Genomic DNA, 10,403 nt, shown 5'->3' with positions numbered 1-10,403 from the left:
CAATTAAAGTACTAAAATGTATCGATTGTATAATTGACTACCTATATAATCTACAAACTAAAATTACATTAAGAACTACTATTAATACAATATTGATTGATTTACTACTAATGAAACTAAAAAGTTTTACGAATCTTAAAATGATCAAGAAAAGAAGTCATACTACGGTAAAATTTAACTAAGTAATTTTTAAAATTAGTATGAGAGAGTGTCCTTGGTTCGGGATCAAGAGCGTTCCACAAACGGCAAGCGCTTGAGTGAAACGTTCTAAGGCCAGAGTCCTTTTACAAGCTGGTGTTGTAATATTGTTAATAAAATGTATTCACGAGTCGTACGACCCGTGCCCCTCACTAGGGAGACTAACAGTTTTTTACCTCACACCACTGATGATCTAATGAAGTCGTTTACTTTTAAAGAGCTTTCTCCGATAAAATGTAACACATACAAGAACCTCGATATAACAACATTGTCTGTGAAGACGCTCGCTATTACTAACGCATCGAACAAGTTTGAATGGATGATGATTTTAGATATATGAAATTCATATATTTTCACTGCGGTGAAGAGATGAAATTAAGAGATCCTCGCAGCTAAGAACACTAAACGAGTAGTTGAAAATAGGGCCTGAAAAAAATTCAGGCCCGTACGGGATTTGAACCCATGACCTCTGCGATACCGGGGAAGCGCTTCAAGCGGTCAATGTGTTGGGTCCAAATAAACCATCCAAATAATGAACTTAACTTGCTAACTGGGAGCTGGTAAATGTGTTGGGTCCAAATAAACCATCCAAGTAAAGTTCATTACTTGGATGGTTTATTTGGACCCAACACATTTACCAGCTCCCAGTTGGCTTGTTAGCTCAGCTGGTAGAGCGCTGCACCGGTATCGCAGAGGTCATGGGTTCAAATCCCGTACGGGCCTGAATTTTTTCAGGTCCTATTTTCAACTTACTCGTTTCAGTAGTGTTCTTAGCTGCGAAGTTTCAATGGTTGCCACAGAAACAAATGATGCATATCGTTTCCATGGTTTCCGTAATGAATATTCATGAATCGACGACTTGTACGAATCATACGAATTGACACACCACCATCTAGGTTCAGTTCTCCCAAAGTGGTGAAAAACTATTTAAGTCTCCCTAATGACATTCATGGATAGACAACACAGCCTCACGACTCGTTTCGTTTCCATGGTTTCTGTAATGAATATTCATGAATCGACAACTTGTACGACTCGTACGAATCGACACACAACCTTCTGGGGTCACGGTTCTCTAAAATCTAAGTCTCCCTTATGACATTCATGGATCGACAGCACGGCCCCAGACTCATTTCGTTTCCATGGTTTCCGTAATGAATATTCTTGAATCGACGACTCGTACGACTCGTGAATACATTAGACGACTCGTACGGTGCGTACGACTTGTGAATACATTAGACGACTTGTATCAAGCCGTGGTATTGCACATTTAACCAGTCGGCTGCACGCGCTACGTTTCTCTATCCGCTAAGTCAGTGTAGTCGAATCAAGTATCATTACAAAAAATTTGGGCGTGGTATTTGTTTTCGACATTTAAACTGTGTGATGTGTTTCAATAACCGCTAGTTGCGCTCGTCTCGTTAGGATCAAGATGCATTACTTGTGTAGTTACGTGTTGTTCCTTTGTAAACGATCGCCTGCCTCACCAAAAATGCACAATTTAAAAAGGAAAATTTTCATCTCTATTTATTGTATGTCGTTGTCAGCGTTGTTTAAGTCAGCCCTTTTAGGTGGTCTTGCGGTTAATTTCGTCTTTGTACGGCGGCAAATGCATCGTCAACGAAGCTTAATCAAAGCAGTATTGGCACTGTAATGATCGAAGGGGATACCGTAACTTTTGTCGGTAAGTCGTTTGGGTAAGTTTTCTTCGAGGTTTTGCATCACAATTTCTGCGATAATAACAGAAATTGTGGACCTCATAGCCGTTCTTTGCGGCTATTTATGATGTTCACCGTTATTATGTTTACCATCCAGTTGAGTTATCTCCTTTTATGATTTCTGGCTCATAGCCACCAGCACATTACGTTTTCAGTTCTTGCTGTGACACTACAGAAGACGATAAACATCTCACAATCATTTCAGGATTGCGAGCGATTAAAAATAATAGTTTTCCTTGCAAAAGTATCTTAATTGGTAAGATCGCGGCATCGTGAAACTAACTTCGATAAACAATTTTCTTCCTAGAAGAGAGAGCATTTTGCTGCTTAAACCATCAAATTATACCGATCAGAAGGTGTAATATTTTCAGATCTTGCCGTGACTCTACTAAAGACGATGAACATCTCAAAATAAGTTCACAGTAGCATCCACCGACGCAAAATTTAAATCAAAACTCTTCCTTGCAGAAGTATCTCAATAGATGTGATCTACTCATCATAAGAGCCATTGAGGAAAATTTTTTTTCTGTGAAAAGAGAGAATTTCTCTATTTGAGTCAGCGACTTATACCGTATAGCGCCGCCATAAATTTGCGAAGCGAGCAAGCAGCAAAATACGATTCCTTTGAGTTATGCAACAGAATGATGGAGCGGAGAAATGGTGGATTAGTGGAATGGCGGAATATCCAAAAAAACGCGTAATGCCTTTTTCTATGAAACAAAAGTCTCAAAAGATGGAATTTGAATAAAATAAGAAAATTATTGATACCTAACAGACCAAATTAAAAGAAGGAAAGATACATGCAATCATTGCTGGGGCCGAGAGGACAGACGAACCATGAGGCGTTCGAGCCAGCCCCTTAAATTGTTATTATATTACTATTGTTATCATAATTATTGTTGATGATGTTATTATTTGCTTTCATTTAACTATTGGCCGAGTGTAAATTACATAATATTTTCTTGGACGGGGTACTCATAAGTATGAACAATCACTCATTGTGAAATTACAAATATTGACATCAAAAACATCTTTTTGTTCGAATACTTACAGAGAAAAATACGGCATGATACATGCAATTATGCTCTATGAGGCAAAATCTCTCGAAATTGTTTCTTTAATGTATGGAAGAACATTTGAAATGGTTTTGTTTACCAAACGGCTTATTCCATCGCTCAGTAAATGCAAACGTATCAAAATGGTAATTCGGAAATGATTCACGGCTTGTTTGGACTACCGGAATGGTTCTTTCGATTTCCTATTGTTATTGCGTCAAGTGGAAAGCAAGAACTCCTTAACAATATGTATATATGTATTTATATAATAAGCTCAGTTATGCACGCATTCTGATTTGTTCTCATTTATGATCTATTGGAGGACAGACGTATAGATGACGTCATCGTCAAAACTTTTTTTAAATTCTTTATTATATAAAAAGAATAGATTCCAAGTTGCCGTGCGTCTGTTTACCGAACGGCCGGAACGTCGTGGATAAAACTCGTCCAGAGTAGTCCAGAGTTGGCCTCTTCGTTACGTCCTTATAGAACACTTAACTACAAATTCACGTCGAGACATTGTATTCTGTGGATCCTCTTACGGAGAGTTCATCTTTAGGTATACCAATTCTACGCTGCTTATATATATATATATATTGTTATTTTGTGAATCGTGCAGTTTTGGCATTGTTTTTATTTATTGCTATCTATTGTTCATTTCGAGAATGTATTGACCTTGACGGTGCACACGTTTGTCAAAAGTTCGAAATGGGCGGTAATATTTAGTGATAGCATCAGTGGTAATAAAGATTTCGAGACAACTTCCACTCTAATTAGCCAAAATACCAGTATTGAGACTAGCGGCATGATTTGTATTGTCTGGTTCAGAAATACATATGAACAGGATATTAAGTGTTACTGATGTTGTATTTCAAACATTCAAAAATTGCGTCAGTTCTATCCATCTTGTACCCATTCGAGAGGTCAGGCTGAGTATACAGCCGCAATTTCACTTGGAAGGAACGACTATGTAAGGAACGAAGAAGGGCAAGGAATTCCTTTCTAAAAATAAATGTGGTGCTATGTCGGTAGGGGTACACTTAGATAACTTGTTTTTATCAACTGAGTTGAAAATGTGAATCGGCCTCCGTGAGAGTTTCTATAGTTGATGTTTCGAGCATCAGCCCTTCGTCTTTCGCTCTGACGAAGGACTAACGCTCGAAACGTCAGCTTTAGAATCTCTCCATGGTGAACAATTTACCTCATCAACTCAGTTTATAAACCAAATTATTCTTGTAATAACCGGTATCTACGAAGCACCACAGTTTCTTGAGGAACTAACTTCCTTTATTCATTTGAATAAAAGTGAACTTGTTATTCTTCACAAAATCATCAACGCTTTTAATTTGCTGAACTTCAACAATTTTTTAAAACTAAATTGGTGAGCAGCACTCTGCTAACAGTAGTTGTAAAACTTCCTCATTCTCCGACGCTTTTAATTTGCTGAACTTTAATACATGACTAGGATTTAAGATAAAATTGGAAAAAACTTTTCACCCTCCTAATTGAACAATTTGCTCGGGAAAAGTATCTTTGTAGCATTTAAAGAGATATTTCCTATTTTCCAAAGTTGCTGACATACGCCTTTTCCACCGACCAAGACGTTTTGACGATTAGCGTTTTTACCTCTTTGGATGCCTTACTCGAGTTCAAACGGTACCCATGCATCGCCTAATAGTTTACATTCGGGCGCCCTTCCGAAAACTATTCCGCAGCAGAGAATGAAAGCGTACTGACCACAAGATCGTAAGGTATGAGGTTCGAGACTAATTCATTGATTGGCGTTTGTTCCTCGTTTAGCAAGGACACGTTAGATTTGTCTGCAGTTGATCAAATGTCTTTTTTTAAAACCTTGTGTAAACAACCTTTGATGGAAATAAATGAAATTGAAAGTGTTTCGATTATCGGGTGTTGCTAAAGTGTGAATTAACAGACTAAGGAACCTGCAAAACCTGTGGAACCTGTGGAACCTGTGGAACTTATGGAACCTGTGGAACCTGCAGAACCTTCGGAACCTTATACTTTTTGTAAAGGAATAGTAATCAAATTAAATATAAAACTAAAAACACCTAAACATTGTTGGAAAGTTCGTTTTCGGGTATAAAGAAGATTACTTTAAAAGAAAAATATGTTTTAATTGTCTTTGACGACCAACTTTAACTGTGGCGACTTTCACCGTACAAGGGTATGTAATGTAATAAGGAGGCATCAGTAGCCTACAGTGCCGGCGTCTTATTAGTGTGAGCTAACGTTATAAGCTTGTTTGATTTGGAGTTGGAGTGGGTGGTGGGGGTAGGGAGCGGGGAAAGGGCAAAAAGACGCTTGCCCGAAGAGGCTGTTAAAATGCTAAAGGCCTCCTGACTACCTGACTAGTTGCGCTTCCCTGCATTTCCGCAAATGAGTAGGTAACCAATCAAAATGTGTTAAATTAAAAACTGGAAGCACTGTCTTCTGACAAAAACAAGGACACGTAGAGCTGATGAGTGAAACGGTGAGGCAGTTTTTTTTTTTTGCCAGAAAAGGAATGGCTTCAACAGAACTTCCTCCGCGCTCACAAACATGAGCCGGCATTTGCTGCACTCTCTATTTCCAAACGAAAATCCTTGAGTATAGCTGTCGTTAATCTGCTCGAAAAGTTTTCTTCCATTTGACTGTTTACGGTACGTGGAAGCAACAAACAACTGCACTCGAAACCGGCATACTATGGTGAAACGGTGTGGCTGTTTTTTTCATCAACGAAAAAAATGGCCTCACCAAAACGTTCTCTGCTGACGCAAATACGAATTGATATTTGCCGCACTCCATATCCTCCAAAATGGTAATCCGTAAGCGAAGCTACAGTTAATCCGATCGAAGATGCTTATTCCATTTGATCATAAACAATACGTTAAAGCGGACAAAGACAACGAACGGAATTTTGCAAAATATTGTTATATTGTTTTCTATGTGTATTTCGTTTACGCGTTAATTACCTGCGAGTGTTTTTACGTTTCTTTAGTTGTATCGTGTACCTGTAGTTGATGTTTGAACCGTTGTTGATCTGTAGTTCTGCAGTAACACCCCAGATTGTCTACCTTTACGCTTTTTAAAGACATTCGAAACAGGCTTTGTATTTAGAAACGTTCTCAAACTCACCTACTCTTTTAGCCGATCTTTTACGTTCTTGTATCAGTAGACGCACTGTTCTGTTAACTGTGAAGAACTTTCAAGAAATATGAAAAACATTTCTTAATACAATAATCACTGACGCGTTGAAATACGGCATAATTATATTCAAATGTATCGTGATCCTCCCACACGCGGGCGTGGACCTAAGGCATGATCGAATTTGGAATGAATGGCGAGTTCCAGTTGAACTCTAGGTTGGAAGACGAGTTGGACTTTGAGTTGGGTTCAGAGTCAACAATTTTAGCGTCGATTCAAAATACGGTACTTGGTGTGTTGAAGTAATGCAGCACAGCTTAGGCTGCTTTTCCACATTGCAATATCAGAAAACCGCATTTCTTTCGGCCAATCAAAATGGGAAACAATGTTCAAGACATGGGGACCTCGATTTAACGAACCTCTATATAACGAAATCCTCAGTATAACTAACGATACTCTTCAGCCCGATCAGTTACGGTATGGAAAAGAACCTCGATATAATGAACCTCAATATAACGAACACAATATAGAAGCCCAAACGAATAATATATGACCCTGACATGACGAACAAGTGTCATCGCGTGACAAAAGACAAATGCGACTGAAACAGACCAACAAGAGTCAAAATCCTTCAATTCTGTAACAATAGAACAACTTTTCTCTTTGTCTCTTATCAGGCCTATTAAGTTGAATTTAATCACTATTTTTGAAGGCTTCCTATAGTAAAAGGTGTAAGAGGCAGGAATTTCCAGTCCAACACCCTTATTTCTCCGTTTGCTAGTCACTTCCATTGAAATTTGTCTTACTTGCTTTAAAAATAAGGTGCTTTAGCAATGTACAGATCTGTATAGTGCATTGTCGCTTCATATAGACATTAAAGCAAAAATGTTTTTTACTTCAAACATTCCGATCCCAAATTCCTGGGTAGGGCGACGTCACACCACAGAAAAAAAAAGATAAAAAATAAACATCTACCAATCATCCCTCGATACAACGAACATTTTGGTTGTTTTTCCGCAAATTCGTTAAATCGAGGTTTTCGATCAGTAGCGAACCCTCGATATAACTAAACAATTTCCCCAGTCCCTTAGCGCTTCTTTAAATCGAGGTTCCACTGTACATTTTCATAAGGCAGAACCCAATATCTTATAATCCCGCATACCGTACTAATTTTCCTTCAAAGCTTTCTTTTCTAGCTCCCGCTGCTAATCACATTTGCTATTCACGTCACCCTGTGAAGTCAGTCAAGGCGGTCAGAATTAATCAATGTTCTTCCCTCTCATTCACGACTAAAAAGCACACCATCAACGTTCAAATAAGTTAGTTCTATGCATTGAGTTAATTTCGCCCGACTGTTTTTTTCCCGGTTAGTAAGACTTACAGATATTCTCTTCCGATTACTGGTAAGCCGAAGGTGACGCACTGGCTTGAAAACGCAGACTGTTTAATACAGCTGTTTCCGGTTGCCTTCGCCCGAGCAGCTGACGACCCACGTAAGGAAATAAATCAAAACACGCAGGCTGTCTTCTAACCAGAAAAGATTCTCACGATTAATGGAAGCAAGCCTGGGCTTAGTGTGCACCTTGGAATTTGAACTTTAAAATACTCGAGCTGTTATTTCCTCAATTTGCACCCCCTTGTAGTGAAGGCTTTTATGAAAGTATGTTTTAGGTCATGGGTGACTGTAATAGTGTTTATTTTGGGATTATGCCAAAAAAAATATTTTGGTTTTTTTTAAGATTTAGAATTGTGGTCTCTACACAGCGTCGCAAACTCTTTACCATGTGCTGATGAGCCATGACGGCTGCTCGCTCAGGCTGACTCTTTCCTTAGCTTGCTCCGACAAATGCTTTTTATTCTGGACATTAAACCTTTGCTGAACACCCAGAATAACTCAATTTGGGCCAAACTTTTTGCCTGACACTTACTTGCTGAGTGCAGAAAAACTCCTGTTTATTGATTTGTCACTTACAAGATTTTTTTATCAGATTACTTCTGACATGACAGTGATGTGAAGCAAAGTCAAAACATCTTCAATATATTACAAATGAACAGTTTTTTTAAAAGTTTTAAAGTTTTATGTAATAAATGTTCTAGCTTTGAACTTTGCCACGAAATGTCACCCTGGATCTCTTCCGATATCGAAAATAATGAATACGAAAAGATAATTCTCGATTAACTCGAAAGTAATGGTTGAAATGCTTTTTCTCACTTCACTGAGGGTCTGAAAAAGGCGTTATTAAATTCGCACTCCACCACTGTTCTTAACGCAATGAGAATTTTCATCCCGATCGCGCTTGGCTAAAAACCCACGGTCACGGTCGCCTGGGCGTAACGTCGTATCTAAATTGATGGATGGTATACACAACTTCCATATTACCAAAAATATACCCCCCTCCCACAAATAACGATTTACTTAGCTTAGATGCCTAGGTTCAATTAGACACAAGAAGGCCACAAACATTGGATTAACCTGTGTGAGAATTATACGCTCGCGTGCACTTCCATTATTTACTATTGATGTTGAAAAGACACTAACCGTTTCGCTCAGCAGAGCAGCAAATGCGATGTAATGAAACTATTTCTTCGCTGTGCTTTACGCAGTACAAGTGAACGTTACTGTCAGCAAACGCAGGTGCTGGGAATTCTAGAGAGACAACTGATCTCCGGATCCTGGCGGGATAAACTTAAAGGCCAATTTTCAACCTTGATGCAACGCATCATCAAGATAACACGCGTGATCAGCATGTGAACACCTCATTGGGTCACAGTTAGTTGTCATGGTGTTGAGGGCCCAATGATCACTGGGTACTATTGCGCAATTTTTCCATTTTGTGGCGGAGGAAAAAAAAAAGACGACAAAAAAACAAAGGCATTTTATGACTAGGCTGCCACAGGTATCCCAGTAAATAGCTTTTGCGTTTTCTCCGATCAATTTGAGGAGCTTGTCAAAATAATTCTGGTTAAAACAGTTCTATACGTTTTAATCCGGCATGGAATCAGATGAATCCATTGATTTTGTAGATTCCGAGGTAGTAAACGCCTATGGATCGGTTGTTGCTAAAGAGGAACACGAAAATCCTTGTGAGTATTTCGAAGAAGGTGAAAGTATTGATCCACCAAGTTTTCATCCATTCATCAATTTTTTTTAATTGAAGTTTGCCATCCTTGTTAAATAGGACCAAGGGTCAGTTGAAGTTTCCTGCCCGTGAAGAGGAGCTTGTGCTCGAAAGAGTGGTCGAGGTTATTGTCCGTGCAAAGCAGCAAATAAGAATTGTAACGCAAACTGTCAGTGTCGCTGACGTTCCTGCAATGAAGTGACTAAACTTAAAATAATTAAACGTCTGGCAGTCCGATATTTTTTCCATATTTCTCTTCGAAATCCAAAAATATTTAAACGAAAATGTTCTAATTTTATTTAAAATCCTCAAGCGCTTCCAGGCAGCCTAAAATTTCGAACTTGATGTTTTTCGCTAACCCTGTATGCAGAGTACGAAGCCATCCAAACGCTTGACACTTAAAAACTTTTCAACGGACACGGCTGGACACGGTCCTCAAATAACTCCATATTTCTCTCTGAAATATACCAATTTTTCGTTGGAAGATATTCTACCTTCATTTACAATCGTCAAACGCTCTGGAAAGTGGAAAAATTCCAACGTTGTCCGTTTCACTGACCTTGTACACAGAGTGCGAAGAGATCCAAGCAGTCTGATATTTTTCCATATTTCTCTTTCAAAAATACCAATTTCTATTGGAAATATTTTATCTTCATTTAGAATCTTCAAGCGCTTCTAGAAAGTGAAAAAAATTTGAACGTTGTCCTTTTCGCCGACTCTGTTCACAGAGCACGAAGAGATTTAAGCGTGACACTTAAAATTTTCTTCGGATTCTTCCGGACAAAATTCAAAATACTGTAAGGAAACTGTAAAATGACGAACGGCGTAAAACAGTTGACTTTATGTCCAGGATGGCTCTTGAGAAAGACGATTTTAGAAGGTTTTCAGTGACCTGGGAATTTCGTGTTACAGGAAATTGGGTCGCGGCGCGCGTTGCACCAAGGTTGGAAATGGGCCTTTAAGGAAACGAGTCTCAGTCTCAGGCGGCCCAAGCTCACGTCTCAAGAAAAAGTAAACGATTAATTCATGAAAGCGTCACGCGTTGTGTCTCGGTGTTAGAGCGTTTTATAACAGGAATAACAGTGATGGAAAAACAGGCTTAAAACGGCAGAAATCGCCAGAAACTACAGCGGACACACAAGATGTGAGTAAGTTCGATTTATTTTACGTTT

The 10,403-nt window shown here is 38.8% G+C and overlaps 1 protein-coding gene across 3 annotated transcripts in view; it reads right to left on the bottom strand.

Annotated features, from left to right (window-relative positions):
* The window catches only part of LOC149049952 (uncharacterized), a 21,366-nt gene extending 12,584 nt beyond the window's left edge, over positions 1–8,782 (bottom strand). For 2 of the 3 annotated variants that reach the window (XM_089197588.1, XM_089197586.1), the window contains exon 1: positions 8,652–8,782. The gene's annotated coding sequence lies outside the window, so the exon portion shown is untranslated. Of the gene's footprint in view, positions 1–6,103; positions 6,241–8,651 lie in introns of those variants that run through there. The other variant, XM_089197587.1, reaches the window with a different exon arrangement.
* Positions 8,783–10,403: the final 1,621 nt, after the last annotated feature.

Source organism: Pocillopora damicornis, chromosome 2, assembly GCF_964200805.1.
Source record: "Pocillopora damicornis chromosome 2, jaPocDami1.2, whole genome shotgun sequence".
NCBI classification, from domain to species: domain Eukaryota; kingdom Metazoa; phylum Cnidaria; class Anthozoa; order Scleractinia; family Pocilloporidae; genus Pocillopora; species Pocillopora damicornis.
Note: the sequence above shows the minus strand (reverse complement) of the source record. Positions and strands in the feature narration are given on the sequence as shown.